At 43.5% G+C, this 15,856-nt stretch overlaps 2 non-coding genes across 2 annotated transcripts; both read left to right on the plus strand.

Moving 5' to 3' along the window:
- Positions 1-5,395: 5,395 nt before the first annotated feature.
- Positions 5,396-5,468, plus strand: trnak-uuu (transfer RNA lysine (anticodon UUU)). Its single transcript has one exon. It is a non-coding gene; the product is annotated as a tRNA-Lys (tRNA).
- A 9,536-nt stretch (positions 5,469-15,004) lies between these two features.
- On the plus strand, positions 15,005-15,076 carry trnap-ugg (transfer RNA proline (anticodon UGG)). Its single transcript has one exon. It is a non-coding gene; the product is annotated as a tRNA-Pro (tRNA).
- Positions 15,077-15,856: the final 780 nt, after the last annotated feature.

Below are 15,856 nucleotides of genomic sequence, written 5' to 3' on the forward strand. Positions count from 1 at the left end.
AGTTCATTTTTCCTCATTAATGTCCACACAGCTCCCCATACTGACAGAAACACACAGAGTTGTTGACATGTTTGCAGATGTATTAAAGACAAAGTGAAATATGACATGGTCCTAAGTATCAGAGCATTTGCTTTGACTCTCATATATTGAACTCAGGTGCGTCCATTTCTTCTGATCGTCCTTCAGATGGTTCTACACCTTCATCTGAGTCCAGCTTTCTTTGATGATACTGATTGGACTTGATGAGGACAGACACACACCTGTCTGTATAAGACCTTACAGCTCACAGTGCAGGTCACATACTGGGTGATGACGTCCTCCTGCAGGTGTTACTGTGGAACAACTGCTCTGGATTGGGATGAGTCTGAATAGAACTTTGTTAGCTTTGTAAAGCTGTGTGGTAGTTAGAGAGGAACTGAAAAGAGTCAACAACAAGGAGTTGGTCTCCAATGGAATACAGTTTGGGTTAGGGATTGGAACCCGGGACCTCTCGCACACGAAGCGAGAATCATACCCCTAGACCAACGAGCCATATGTGAGCCGACAGTGAAGAGAGGAGAGCTTTAAATGTACTGCTACAACCTGATTGGCTGCATGAGCAGCGAGGCAGCGACTGATTGGTGGAGGAGCTGACTAGAGAGCGTGTCAGTGCATCTGTCATGTGACTTGTCAGCTCTGCTCTTTCTGCCTTTTCCTCTGAATCTTTTCATCTCATCAGTGTTCTGCCCTCATACGTCCTGCATCAACATGAAGCTGCTGTTTATTCATGCATTTCTAACACACAGCTGACAGGTCCGTCACTCACCTGCAGTAAGGTATTGGATCTGGACTGGAAGCTGAGTGAGGAGAGAAGCATTCTGAAGGCTTCCAGTGACTGACGTGTGGATGTTGAATCTGTCTGAGTCCAGTGTTCATCTCAGTCCAGCTGCTGCACACAGTGAGGAGCTGTGACTGCATCCAGCTCAGTCCTGCTATGAACTGTGAGTCTGAACTTTGGGGTCGACCCTGCAGGATCCTGCAAAGGCCCAACAGCCTGTTGCACTGATGCACAGGAAGCCTTTCCACAGTTGAAGCAGGCAGTGTGTGTGTCTGAAGCAGTGTATTGTGTGTATGTGTGTGTGTCTGTATATGTGTGTGTGCATGTGTCTGTGTGTTAGTGTGTGTCAGTGTCTATATTGTGGCCCTGTGTTGGCCTCTCAGGGAGTGTTGTGTTGTTGCTGCTGTCTCTCCCCTGTGTGTGCAGGAGGTTGCTGGGTGGAGCTGATCCTGAGCTTATGCAGCTCTCCTGTGCTGACGAGCTGGAGACGGTTTAAGAGTTCCCAGTCTGTTTGCTTCACTCTCTCTCTCCCCGTCTGGCCTACTAGGAGGGCTGCTCTCTCTCCAGCCTGCTGCAGGCATGGCGGTGTATTTTGTTTGCACATTTCCTTGTTAGTCAATTGTTGGTGTACAACTACTGTTCTTTCTTCAATAAAATGGTCAAACGGTTAAAGTTGTGTTTGTCCTCCCCAATGTGTCACACTTTCTGAGCCGGTGTGACAATAAATGTGTGTGCATGTCTGTAAGAGTGTGTGTATGATTGTGTGTGTTGGTGTGTGTGTTGCGTCTATGTGTGCACGTGTCTATATATGTGTGTGTGTGTGTGTAAGAATGTGTTATGTGTGTGTTTCTTTATGTGTGTTTGTGTGGTGTGTCTGTAAGAGCGTGTGTGTGTCTATATGTTTGTGTTATGTATGTGTGTGTGTGTGTGTATGTGTGTGTGTGTGTCTATATGTGCGTGTGTGTGTCAGTGTGTGTGTGTGTGTGTGTGGTCAGCCTTCATCCTTCCTGTCAGCAGAGCAAAGCTGTATCAGTGTCTCATCCAGGTCTCAGCTCCTCAGGCTTTCTTCAGAAGAGCTGTCACTGTTGGAGTATCTGTTGCACAAGTGCTGCACATATCTGATCTAAGTTCTTTCTGAATCCTCACATCTAAAGTTACAGAGAACTTTTACAAACTCCCTTCTTGTTGGCTGCTACAAGCCAACAGCCTCCACACATCAGAGGCCTGCACACCATGAGCTTCCTGCACTTCCTGCTGTTGATGACAGCTCTCTCTCCGATTGGGAGATTAGACTGATGTGATGCCTGCTGTTTAACATGGTGCTCACAGAGAGACAGCAGCAGCAGCACTCTGTGAGCCAGGTCCACTCTACTTGGAGGAAGTAAAACGCCTCATTTCATCAAGATGGAGACACTGAAAGAACACAACCAGCAGCTGTGACACATCAGCTTTTCCTCTTAATCTACTCAGTTCATGGATGTTCTGACACACGTCCTGCCTCGTGCTTCAACAGGAAGACTCATCAAGTTGATAGCAGCTTCAAAATAAGTGTGTATAAGTATTAAAACACTAAACTGTGACTTCAGTGAGTCTCCTTTATTTGAACTGATTCATAAAATGATCATAAACACATGACAAATGAAATCTATTCAAACTCTGAAGTTCACCTCATCATATCCCAGTGGCAGACAGAACAGGCCCCCTGAGTGACAGCAAAGCAGTGAGCCCCCTGCTGGTGATCAGCTGCATGTACCAGAAGCAGACAGAGATTTCTGATATGATGTTAAAGGTGTCACAGAGGAGGATCCGACTGTCTGACCTCTGATTCTTCTGTCAGCATCAGACACATCACAGTTTGATCAGTTTTCAGATCACACACAGCAGCATCAGTAACACTGAGCAGACATTACACACTCCATCAAACACACACACACACTGCTCACTTATAACAGGGATAATAAGTAAAGTTCTTTACAATAAATTCACATTCACATGTTATTATCACTTCACACATGGCACAGTATATATGGCAGAGAGTTAAAGGTGGAATATGTAGTCAGAGTTAATACCAAATATTGACACTAGGTGGCAGCACTTCAGCCTCCATCCACTGCTGCACTACCAGCACCACTCTCAGTGCTTTTTGTTTCCATTGACTGTACAACATGATTCAATCCATGTTATTTATATGACAAACTATGTGTAGTGTTTCTATGTGTGTAGCTGACATGTTGCTCAGCTTCCATTGGACACATATACTAGATGGAAGCTGCAGCAGGATTGGCTGATGACTGATCACAGGTGTGAACAATCAGCCGGTGACGAGTGGAGCAGGAGCAGCTGCCCATGCTGCAGAGACACAAACAGCAGCAGCACTCTGTGACCCATGTCCACTCTGTGTGTCCTCCAGACAGTCTGGAAACGAGAGGAGACAGAACATTATCATACATGTTGCATAAGAAAAGTCACATGACATGCACCACTGTAAATAAAGGAAATCACATATTTTTAAGACACTTAGAGCATAGAGCCCAAGAAATAATATAATCTAAAGCTATAATCTAAAGAGAGTAGAAAAGTGTGATGGACTGATTTTACCTGATTCTTGGAATCTGTCAGATAGAATTTGTGGGTTTTGTGGGGAAAATTGTGCTTCATGTGAACTGATAAGAGAAGATTTGCCTGAACGGTTGATCTGTGGCCTGCGGCTCGCTTGGCCTGGTCCTGATCGATTGCTCATGCCTGCAGAGACAGGAAAGGGGAGCTCACAGGCGATTCTTCATTCTGCATAAAGCTGCCAGACAGGAAGAATCGCATGTCAGTGTTATTATTGACAGCTCTTCCCTTTTCAGGTAAAGAAACTCTTGTAACTGTGGCCTTATATGATTAAACACTTTTGTTAGTTCTGTTAGTATCTTAAGTGACTGCAGACAGTGTTGTTAGATTTGTTTATGTTTTACAAGTGTTCACAAAGCGAGAGAAACATGTATTAGCATGTTGCTAACAGACGCTAATTCCATGTTGTCTGTGTTACCTTAAAGCTAGACTCATAACCAGAGAGTAAGTACGCTTATATGAAGTTATGAGGTTAAGTTGGTTACATGTGTGACTATGAAATGAAAATGCATTTGTTTATTTCTGAATGGAATGTTATTCTATTTATATTAGTGCCGCATTTTCAGCTAAACCTTTATTTTACTGATTTGAACACATTATTTTGAAGACTAACCTGTTTAAGACAGATGAAGATAAAACCGAACATGTGTATATGTACATTTCATGTACTTCCAGCACTTGTACCTCTGTACATAATTATTTTTGCTGAATTCTGCATAAAGCTGCCAGACAGGAAGAATCGCGTGTCAGTGTTATTATTGACAGCTCTTCCCTTTTCAGGCATAACATTTTGGAGGCACCGCTGGGATGGATGTGGCAAGGACTGGCTGTTTCAGATAGACGTCCCTGATCATTATCCAACCCCTCACATCTTCAGCCGGAGTGGACAGAGCGCGTGGTGATTGACCGACTGTGCAGAGAGAGACCCGCTTGCAACCCGAGGTCAACTTTGAGTGCCAGGAGAGCAGCATTGTCTATTCTTCCCAGGAAAAGGTTCTGCACCACACTAACACTGCCCACAACCTAGAAAAAAATGGATTCATCAGACCTGGAAGCTTTGAAGTTAGAAGTTGGTTCTTCCTTGTACACACTTACAAGAGACGCTTTAATTGAGCTTTGTGACTTTTTAAGTATTGCTGGACCAAAGCATGGGAAGGTGTCAAGCAAAAGCCGTCCCTCTTATTGACAGCTCTTCCCTTTTCAGGCATAACACAAGACCACTTGCTTTAGTTTTGTTTAGTCTGCACCTGTAGACATCAAAGAGCCACACAAACTCATAGTGTTGTGTTTAGCTTTATAGAAAAGGTAAATAAAGGTAATAAGTATGTAAGTAGGTATTCTTTATGTGTATAGGACCACAAAGTGGAAGCCCATGCGGAAGTGTCAAAACTTGTAATTCACGCCACAACTGCTGGGGGCTGGCTCCAAAAGCGAGTCATTTCCCATAGACTCCCATGTAAAAATGGCCGACTTCACAGCAGAAAAAACATGTTTACAGCCTGGTACAAAAAACCACTCTGGTCTCAGATGATAGGTTCTCTGCTAGTGTCAATTGTACAGGGGGGGGGTGAATTTTTTTACAACTCACTCGTTTCAATGGTATTTTGACTTAAAATTACGCCTAATTATGGGCGTTGCCGCTTTGAGTGACAGACAGTTGACGTATCACAACGTGAGTTTCCTGCTTCCACGATCGCCCGCCCCCCTAAACCCCGCTCGTGCTCCCCCTTTTTGTCCATATTTGGAGTTTTGGCGGACATGACGCTGCCAACATGGCGGCGGTCATCAACGTCCTGGAACCTCCCACCGAGCTCTTCAGAAACAAACGGGTGACGTCACGGAAGCTCTGTCCATAGTTTTTACTGTCAATGGTCTGCACACACAGGAAGTTCATCCATAATGATTGCTCTCTGTTTCAGTTAACCTGTCCACACAGAATTAGTCTCTGAAACAACATATAGAGCCCGGATAGCTCAGTCGGTAGAGCATCAGACTTTTAATCTGAGGGTCCAGGGTTCAAGTCCCTGTTTGGGCAGAAAGCTTGGTGTGTAGCAGCAAGTAGGAGGCTTGAGAAGGAGGTGGAAGTGCACACATTCATTCAAAATGGCTACCTTACATAGCTGCTGCCTCTCCTTCTCCCTCCATTTTACACTTACCCCACCATACACCTCACACCAAATGCAATACATATGTACATGGAATTCCTTCTTATTAAAAGCTAAAAGCTGGTTTAAAACTCATAACTATAATTGTCTTTCAATCAAACGATACCCTCCCCCCCTGCACCTATTTCCTGAGTGGACTGGTCCGGAACTATAAATGCCTGCTTGTTACAAGAGGGACTCTTTTGACTGTCACCCCTGGCAACAACAAAAGGTAAGAGCTCACACACCATCACACATTACAGTTTTTTCTGATTGCTTAAGCACATTTCTGTAACTATTGGCTATTTGTGCAAAACTCTACACACAAATAAAAAAACCTTACACCAAATCAGCAAAACATTGTAGATCTCTTGCAAAAGCTAATACATCTTGCTTAACTCTTCAAACCTTTGTAAAAATGGTATTTTTGTACCAAACAGTTAACACAAACCATCATATTACTAAGCACACAATGTGCCAACTACACACTGATGGTATTAACTGAAAACACATCTGGCTTTTGCTTTCTCTGTGCACAAGGTCTGTCCATGTGAGGTCAAACTTTTGTCATAAATAGTTCTATAAACACACAGGGATTCAAATTTCAAGTATGAATGTTTATTCACACACATCAAAACAAACACAAGAAAACATACAATTTCACTGAAAGAGAGAGAAAATCAGTCTCATTGTCTCTCTGGGTCCGGCCACAGAATTTCATCAACGTCGCATGCAATGTCTTCTAGTCCAAGGCACCGCGGAACATGTCTCCTGGAGTGCCGTATCCAGGCCTGACATGATGCCTGGTCCATATCCTCGCATGCCTCCTTCCAGATGCTGGATGTCTAGTAATTCTGTGGAGTAACAGTTTCAGTTTTACATGTACAGTATTGTTGTTTTTCTCATTAGAGTATGGTACACCTACAAAACTTAGAGTGAAGGAACTGTACTAACCCATTCTCATCAATATGTCCTCATGATGCTTGCTACAGTGTAGCGGCTCAGGCTGAACCCGTTGTCCAGTTTCCCTCAGGGTCATTCCATGGTTGATCACATGATCCACTATTGTAGCTCCGATGACATCAGTAATTCTATTTCTTCTTACCCTTCCTCCTTCCTCTTCACCTCCTCGTCCTCTCCCTCCTGCTTCCTCATGTCCTCATCCTCCTCTAATTCTCACTCTTCTCAGTCTCCTTCTCCCTCCATTGTTCTCCACACTGAAGCTTACCTGTGGCTTATTCACAGTGCTCATGCTGATTGCAAAGTGAACTAATGATGTAAAACAGTTCTCACATGTGACAGTGTAGCCAGACAGTTGGCAAAATAGTGTAAATACCAGCCATGAATGTGTGTAGTTTGACTAGGAGTGTGTTGATCATTTGGAAGTTGTGTGTAAAGCAGTGAGTTGTGTTTACAGTTCAGCAAAAAGAGTGCTGTGAAGTGGATTATATTTATACAATTGCAAATTGTGTGTTACAAAAGTGCAAATTGAGTGTAAAGCAGTTTTTTTGCTTTTAGTTTTGCAAACTCAGTGAGTGATTTTGTTAAAACTATTAATAGTTTTAGAAATTGTGCTATAAGAATCATTGTTAGTGTTTAAGCAATCAGAAAAAACTGTAACAATAAACAATCATTAAAAACCCACAATCCGATCATTGTATAGTTAATTCAGCATCTGGTTCTTGTGTCTTACAGATAATACCTACAGCTAGTGATGGGTTTTCAAGGCTTTGTTGAAGCTTCGGCACCTGATTCAAGAAAAAGGTTCATTACTCCAGGCTTCAATGACACAGTGCTGGAGTCGGACATCTAGTGGTGAATAAAATGAATTGCGGTGTGTGTTATTGGTTCATGGATTGTTTGGGATTTGAATCTCCATGCACATGCACACTAGTGTAGTCTCGTTCGACCACACTACATGGTTGAATGGTTTCAGGCTGACACAATAAAACACATTAAACTTTCAGTTTCACTGCACGAAGTTGTTATACAAAGTGACATTTGAAGTCAGGGTGTCCACGGGGTCTTAAAAACTATTAAAATTTGTTAAATCAACTGTGGGAAAATGAAGGCCCTTAAAAAGTATTGAAAAGTCTTAATCCCCATTTCATGAAGTTTTATTGTGATTCAAGCTTTGACTCCAGAAAGTTCCATGAATATTTATTTTCCTCTTTGCAATGTCACCCGATGGGGAAAAAATATCTGAGTTCGTGCCGGTGCGACCAGCTGTTAGAGGGAAATACATTCTCTGTGACTCTCCCTGTGTCCAACAACAGACACACATCAGGCTCATATCATGGTCTGAACCAATCAGAGACGGTGAAGGGCTGTTGACCTGTTGTTTCTGTTGACAGCATGACAATGATGCTGAGGCAGAGCGCGCTCTGGGCTGAGGCCTTAGCTCGGCCATGGTGCCTTCAGGGAACATCGGACGTGTGGTCAGTTAAACTTAACATGCGCTATCTATCGTATTGACGTGACTGGCTGCAAAACACTGACACCAGGCAAAGTTGTAGACAGTGTCACATCAAAAGGGAGAATAATAATAATTTGTGGAAGCGATAAGACGCTAAACACATCATGCAGGCCTCCTGGCGGACCCTGTAAGGAACTATCGGCTGGCTGTCACTCTCTTCCTGCTCTGTGCACCAGAGAAGTAATAAGCCTCAGTGCTGAGTTACAGCAAGAATAAATACATAACATCATCAAACATGGCAATTACTGCAGGTTAGATTTGCTAAAACCAACAAGGGCAGCGATGCTACACAGCCAGTTAGCACTGAATCTTTATTATGACTCTTCAGTGCATTTCCTCTGGTGTTTACAGAGCAGTCTGCTCCCTACAGATATTCAGCTACCTCACATCACCAGACACCTACCTGCTCTACTTTAGTTCTCATGAAGTATGAAAAGTCCGGTCCAAACGGATCTTGTTCTTATTTCTGCCACCTCAGGAACACGAACAGATTTCTCTGTCCTCGTGGAGTCTTTCAGGCTTCTGTCACGTCACTCCGCCTCCTTCATCTAGTCTGCGTTCACTCGAAGCCACGAGTGAAGCTGAGTATAACTTAATCCCCCCCCCCCCCAAATTATTTGTAATTATTTTTTTGGATATTAAATAATAACCCACGGCCCTGCTGTATTAATGTATTACATATTATACTAATGTGGATTTTTTTTGTACAGTTCTGATGACTGTGGAACAGGGTAACCACTCTGCAGTAATTCTTCTCACAATCAATGCAGTTAACACGTCATGTGTAACCAGTTCTAACAGTATAAAAGTGAATTACAGCATAATAATGATGAAATCTGGACCAGAACCAGAAGAAACCAAATTGGACAGGAGCCACTGTGCTGAGCAGCAATAATGAGGCAGACACAAGAGGAACAGTTGAGCAGCCACTCTTATATTATTACAAATGACAAGATCATTTGTCTGGTTTGTACAAAAATATAAAATAACTCAAAGAGTTAGGAAAAGAAAAAGAAATAGTGTGCACACTATAAAAATGACAGATTTCCCGTTGGGGCCCTTAAACCAAAATCAAAATGGTCTCAGGTATATGGGTTGTAGAGTTACGGCAGTTCACCTTGTTCCAAGGATGCTTGTTCTGTGATGTAAGTGTGAATGGGTGTGTATACGTGGATATCTACTCGGTGCTGGAATCTCTTCAGGGGACTTGGCTCGCCATCGGTTTCAGCACAGATGTTGGTCCTGGACAACATCCGTCCTCAAAAAAACCCTGACCTACAGACCAGGTCAGAAAATGACATTCAACACCATTAATTCTCAGATGCATCATTCAGGACATCAAATGTCAGAAACATAAGTCTTTCCATGTAACTCTGACATTAATCTTAATCTCTATTCAAATCTCAAATCTAACTTTCAGTTGTACAACATTCAGTACATCTAAGTATATCATTTCTGAGAACTTGGCATTAAAGTGCTCAAACATTCACTACTGTTCATGTGAGCAGTGTTTCAATAATAACCATTAACATTCAAAATATGATTTATCATGACTATGAACTATGAAAACAATGTGCCAATAACAGAACATTACTCATCCTGAGTTCAGGTTTAGAGGTAGTATAAAAGTGTGCTTCACACTCTATACATCGGACTTCAGACACTGCTCACAGTCCTGCCACCTGCAGAAGTTCTCGGATGACTCTGCCATTGTGGGCTGTACCAGCAGAGGTCGGGAGGCGGAGTATATGAGTGTGGTGGACAGCTTTGTGGAGTGGTGCGGACAGAACCACCTGCAGCTGAATGTCACAAAGACAAGAGAGCTGGTGGTGGACTTCAGGAAGCACCAGACACTCCCAAACCCGGTCAGCATCAAGGGTACCAATGTGGACATTGTGGACAGCTACAAATACCTGGGTGTCCACATTGACCACAAACTGGACTGGTCCACAAACGCAGAGGCAATATACAGGAAGGGACAGAGTCGCCTGTATCTACTGAGGAGACTCAGGTCCTTTAACGTCTGCCAGACCATGCTGCAGATGTTTTACCACTCGGTGGTCTCCAGCGTCATCTTCTACGCTGTAGTGTGCTGGGGCAGCAGGATGAAGGCGGCCGACACCAACAGACTCAACAAGCTCATTAGGAAGGCTGGCTCGGTGCTGGGAGTGGAGCTGGAGTCTGTGGTGGAGGTGACGGAGAGGAGGATACTGCGGAAACTCCTCAGTATTCGTAACAACACGTCTCACCCCCTGCAGGACACACTGCTGTCCTACAGGAGCACATTCAGCGGTAGACTGAGACTACCGAGGAGCAGCACGGAACGCCACAGGAGGTCCTTCCTGCCAGTGGCCATCAGACTGTATAACTCCTCCCCTTTCTGTAGGGAGAAGCGCTAGATAATCATGTCAGGCATCACTGTCATTCCCTCCACTTGTCTATATTTATGTTTACTTAGCACCTTACATCTCCATATTTGTATCCATGTATCATATATTGTGCTCATACTGTGTACTGTACTCTTATTTTGGATTATAGTGACACTTATACTTATACTCTGTACTTAACTGCATGTAATGCAACTTGATACCTCTGGCACAAGAATGTCCTTCGGGATTAATAAAGTTTTATCTTATCTTATCTTAATTTACTCTGACACTTTAGGCCTGTTCGTGAAAGAGAAATGCACTAAAAATGACCCTCTAGTTACTTTAGAAACTCAGCTGAGCAGCATAACTTGCATGGTGCAAAAACATCATACATTTATTAAAACACATAAAAATACTCTTTGCCCTTTAAGTTGGTATTAGAAAACCAAACACTCCTCTTTATCAATATACATACATACATCAGCATGAACTGATAACCACACTGTAAATATGTTCAAACCATTGCGCTACTACTCACTTCAGTTCACCTATCACACTAATATCAGCCCTGCTTTCTTTAACACAAAACAAAGGAATAAATAGCACCTAACATGCAGCAGCTAAAACGGCTCGTTTCTCACCGTTGTTCTATATCAAACGAAGCACGACGCTGTCGGACTTCATAGCAGCCTTCCAGATGAAAGGTAAGCGGTTCGCCTGTTAATATGGCCGACGACGGTAAGCACAGACACGTGTGTTTCTTTCCAGTGGAAATTCACTTGTCTTACCGACGTAACTGCTCTCCTTCGTTCCGTAACATGACTCCAGACCTTCAGTGGAATGTGCTCCACTCTTTCTTTTCCTTTTTGCAGGTAACCTCCAGGGTTTTTGTCCCGGTTTTCTGTCTCTTTGCTAGCACACAGCCGCCCTCGTTTCTCTGGCTGAGATGGGAAAGAACGGAGGAACTAACGCCCGCCCTTCATCTCCGTGGCGACGCGTTGAACGTGACCTGCGTGCCCTCTGATTGACTGCTGAAGCTGCGTATCCTCACGTGAGACTACGTGAACTATGTGGTGCGTTCAATTGCAATGGGAAAACTAAAAATCAGCTGATTGAACAAATAAAATACAGAAAATTAACAGTCTGTCTTTTCTTTTAGTGAACTCAGTTAACTACTATTTTATTAATAACAGGTCTTTTTATACCTGGCTACACACTTCTCTCCAGACTCCATTGTGGTTCAGCTCTAGTCTGGTCTTTCCAAGTGTTTATCACAGCATCAACATCATCGTAGAAATGGCATCCAGACTGGATGATTCCACAGCTACCATTCACATCCTGTGTCAGTGTTCAGTGTTCTCTTTGTGTCAATATGGTGCTTTTAGAAAGCTCAGACTTGCACAGCTTCCAACGTACACATTATGGACTTTCCACCAGACAGTGACTATGAGTGACAGACCAACAAAGGAATCGGCAGCTCAAACTCTTCCTGTCTGTCTCTGTAGTGGCGATTTTACCAGCCTTCAGCCACTCGGTTGGGTGCAGGGGATGTTGTTTTCCTAGGCGCTGTTATTTCCAAAATGAATCGTTTGATGCATCATAATCTTTGGGTGAATGACTACAAAACAAAAAAAAAACTTGTCAGTGGTAAAAACCGTACGACCTCCCAGCTCCCATACCTGTCTGATCTGCCCACCTGAATCACCTGTGTTAATTTAAGCCTTACCCACCAACCCTAACCTGCCATCTAGCGACAAACAAAGGCAATTACACCTTGACTTCATGGCTCCTACAGTCTCTGATTGGACAAACACTTTCACTTTGGGCTGTCTGCTCGGGCAGTTTAAAGCAGACCAACACGGCCGTTCCTTTGGAAACTTTCTTTTCTCTCTCGAAAACACTTCAGTGAAATGTGATGTCTGAGCTCACATATAACTCCTTCACTTCCTGAATCTGATATTATTTTGGTCAGTAGAGACATTTTTATTTAATTATATTATACTAATTATATAAAATTATAACCAGGATATTAGAAACTTAACAATTTTACCTGAACAAGTGAGTTCCAAGACTGACGTGGTCATAAATTGTGACGCTGTCACACATCCCTTCATTGTAGATTTAGACTGAACACAGGAAGGTATGAGCTCCCACACAGGATCATTCTGAGGACTGATGTTCGTTTCCTGCTGAAACTGGGCAGCCACAGTCCAGCTGTTGACATATTACAACTGTCGTCTTCAGGGTCCAGTTAGAGTATCCACCCAGTTCTCTCCAGACTCCATTGTGTTTCAGCTCTAGTCTACCAGAACAACGGATGCTTATGTTTAAGGCAAAAGTTGTGACAGAAACAAGTTCTCCTTCAAAGACTGAGGAGTAAAGTTCATGACAGTCAGCACTTCTATGACCTTGTTCGAGTTTTGCAGCGTGTTTTCGCGTGTGCTCTGAACGCGTGGGTTCAAATCCCTTCCTCGTCGTGCTGTGTTTTAAGTTCAACAGTGAAAACTATGGACAGAGACAAAGAGGGGGAGCACTAGTGGAGTTTAGGGGGGCGGGCGATCGTGGAAAGAGGAAACTCGTGCTGTGATATGGCAACCATCTGTCACTCAAAACGAGTGAGTTGTAATAAAAATTCATCCCCCCTACAATTGACACTAGAAGAGAACCTATCATTTAAGACCAGAATGTTTTTTTGTACCAGGCTGTAAACATGTTCATTTCTGCTGTGAAGTTGGACATTTTAACATGGGAGTCTGTGGGTAATAACACACGTGAATTACAAGTTTTGACACGTGTCGTAAACATTCCAACTTAAGACTAGTGGTTAAGACCTTCAAAACTCAGTGTGTAACATTGTTGGAAAAAACTGTTTGCTTTGGCATGTTTGTAGAGAAGATTGAAGCAAGGCGTCTGGACTTGTAGAGTTTTCTCTAAGAGGTTTCTCTGCTCATCCAAGCAGCTTCATCAGTTCTAACTGTTGGTGGGGAAACATGGTTTATATGTGGTTTACAGACCTATGTGGGTGGGTCTGGGTAAAACTCACAAACAATAGCACTAAATGTTTCCATAGTTACCTGTGATGTTCTGGCTAACGACTATGAAACTGCCGGAGGGGGACTGGTTGACAGCCCTTTGTTCTTACTGTGAGTATGTGCAAACTTCCTGGGAATGGATGGAATCACTGCATTGTATGTGGTAGAAAGATGGTGTCTGAGGCCACCACCTCTGTTAAGGGAAGGTTTTTCCAGCTTAACATAGATGCTTCCCTGACTCCTCTTTCATACCACCTTTCCTCTCTGTCTAAAATGTGAACATTGTTGTCCTCAAAGGAGTGTCCTTTGTCTTTGAGGTGGAGGTGAACAGCTGAGTCTTGTCCTGAGGAGGTGGCTCTCCTGTGCTGAGCCATTCTTCTGTGGAGTGGTTGTTTAGTTTCTCCAATGTACAGATCAGAGCATTCCTCACTGCACTGGACTGCATATATGATATTGCTGTGTTTCTCCCTGGGAGTTTTATCCTTTGGCTGTACCAGTTTCTTTCTCAGGATTGTCCTCCAGTGGAGACTGCAACCTTAACACAGTGCCTTGGACGAAAAGCACTTGCAGAATGAAAGGCAGCATTCCAGAATGAAAAGCATTCCAGAATGAAATTCAAAATTCCGGAATGAAAGGCAGAAATCCAGATTAAGTGGCAGCATTCCAGAATAGACATCAGTATTCCGGAATGATAGGCAGAATTCCCGAATAACACTCTGTATAGTGGAACAGAAGTCAGCAAGACATCATTCTGGAATGAAAAGCATCCCAGAATGGAAGAAAGCATTCCCAAATGAAAGGCAGAAATCTAGAATGAGAGCATCCTGGAATAGACATCCATCCACCCACTCCATAATGATAGGAAGGATTCCGGAATGGTAGACAAAATTCTGGGATTAAACCCCTAACCCGACAGTGGCCTGTGATGTCATGGAAGCGTGTGTTCCAAAATGGAAGGCAACATTCCAGGACAAAAGTCAGCATAACAGAATGAAAAGCAGATTTGCGGAATGAAAGACACCATTCGAGAATGAAAAGCATTCCCTAATGAACGTCAAAATTTTGCAATGAAATGCAGAAGTCCAGAATAAGCGGTAGCATTCCAGTATAGACATCAGTATTCCGGAATGATAGGCAGAATTCCAGAATAACAGTCAAGTTAGTCAATAGGGCCGGTTAGCTCAATCCCCATACGGCCAATCTGTGTTTTCATTGTTGAAGCGTGGACATGCCTGTTTCACTTACTGTGTGCTGGTTGGTACATTGGACTCAAGGATTGGTTTTTGAAGACACTCCTCCAAGTGGTGTCTTCAGTTCTGCTACTATTCTGGTTGGGAATCTGAGTTATATGTGTTTAGGATCTCTGTGGGTGGATCTTGAAGGAACTCAGACTTTTAATCTGAGGGCCCAGGGTTCAAGTCCCTGTTCAACACTATATATTCCTAACCAGAAATCTTTGTACATATCTTTACCAATGTCAAACTAAGAAGAACATGTGCTTTGTGTTGTTCTTGCACTGACTGAAACATGAAAAAAAAGAGGTCACATGTGGCTCGTTGGTCTAGGGGTATGATTCTCGCTTTGGGTGCGAGAGGTCCTGGGTTCAATTCCCAGACGAGCCCTCATCTTTCAACTTCAGTAGATTGAAGGTCTGTCTTATGTTTACATGTATAGCAATTGTCTTTAACCCAAACAAGTTCAACTTAGTCCAACTTAGACCCTGTAAACAGCAGTCTGCTCAAACTCCTAGAAGCAATCTACAAATGATATTGTTTATTCAAGAGAAGAAGTCTTTGCACTGAGGACTAACGTCAGAATGCAGCACAAGGTCCAGGGAGAGCTGAGGAAGAAGTACAGGGGCTGTAAGGCAGGAGTGAAAGTAGAGGCTGCACGTAGACATTTTAAGCCAGCGATCCCCTCGGCAATAATAAGGAATGTCAACTCACTACCGAATAAGATGGATGAGCTGTTTGCGCTGAACAATCAACAGAGTTACTGTGAGTGCAGCTTATACATCTTCACAGAGACGTGGCTCACTGATATGAGACCGGATGCTAACATGGATCTACCAGGCTTTACTGCTGTGAGAGCCGACAGAGACACGAACGCTTGTGGGAAGAGCAGAGGTGGGGGGCTCATCACTTACGTGAATGAAGGTTGGTGTTGCCCAGGACATGTCTCAGTGAAAAAGGTACTGTGTTGTCAGGACTTGGAACTGTTAGCCTGCGGCCATATTACTTGCCGAGGGAACTAAGTCATGTGATCGTGCTCTGTGTTTACGCCCCACCGAGCGTGGACGCATCAGCTGCCTATGAGAAGATACACACAGTAACAGCAAGACTGCAGACAAAGCACCCCGAGGCGTTTATGGTCCTGGTTCACCTGCAGCCACAGTACACCCC

This window comes from Parambassis ranga, unplaced genomic scaffold (genome assembly GCF_900634625.1).
Source record: "Parambassis ranga unplaced genomic scaffold, fParRan2.1 scaffold_22_arrow_ctg1, whole genome shotgun sequence".
NCBI lineage: Eukaryota > Metazoa > Chordata > Actinopteri > Ambassidae > Parambassis > Parambassis ranga.